The following is a 923-nucleotide window of genomic DNA, read 5'->3' as shown; positions in this document are numbered from 1 at the left end:
CTAGAGGGAAAGCATCTCTAGTTCACAGTGTATGTTGAACCCCAACTGCAAATGCTGCATCATTCCCTATGTCATCTCAGCATATACCCACCACATACTCCATCTTTGCCCTTATTGGGCATTACCAACTTTCTCATTTTATTTAATCTGTTTGTGGTAGATTTAATGAAAATGTTCTAACAATTATTATTATTGCTGTTGTTGTTACTATTATTGGGACACAACTGGCCACATCCAGCAGTGCCCAAGGTAACTCCTAGCTATGCACACAGGAATCCCTCCTGGCAATGCTTGAGAGACCATATTAGGGTGCAAGGGATCAAACCCAGGTTAGCCACATGCAAAACAAATATCTTACCTTCTATACTATGACTCTGACCCCCAAAACGTCTTGATTATTAAAAAACAAAACAAGGTTGATCAAAAGACTTTTATTATGTTCTAAATTTTTTGACCAAGCATCCATGGACTGTGTAAGAGAAATAATACAGGAGTTAAGACATTCACCATGCATGCAGTCAACCCAGATTGATCCCCAGAACCACATATGGTCTCTGAGAACTGCCAGGAATGGTTCCTGAGTATAGTTTGGCATGGTCTACCCCAAGGGTCTCAAACTCAATTTACCTGGGGGCTTCAGGAGGCAAAGTTGGGTTGAGGCAGGGCCGCATAGGGATTTCACAAAAAAAGTCCTCAAACATCATTATTAACAGTTTTAATTATATCTTCTGAACATAAATAGAATGTTGAGTGAAGATCATGAACAGTTCTTCTGAACATGGCATCTTTTGCCTATTCCTTGCTGCCAGAGACTTGACAGCACTTCTTCTCACAAATCTGAACCACATTTGGCTTTAGAGAGGAAGCAGTTGAGACCCTCAGTATGGCTTGAAGATGATCATCATTAAGTCTAGACCTGTACT

This window comes from Suncus etruscus, chromosome 2 (genome assembly GCF_024139225.1).
Source record: "Suncus etruscus isolate mSunEtr1 chromosome 2, mSunEtr1.pri.cur, whole genome shotgun sequence".
Classification (NCBI taxonomy): domain Eukaryota; kingdom Metazoa; phylum Chordata; class Mammalia; order Eulipotyphla; family Soricidae; genus Suncus; species Suncus etruscus.
This window is presented reverse-complemented; position numbering follows the sequence as displayed.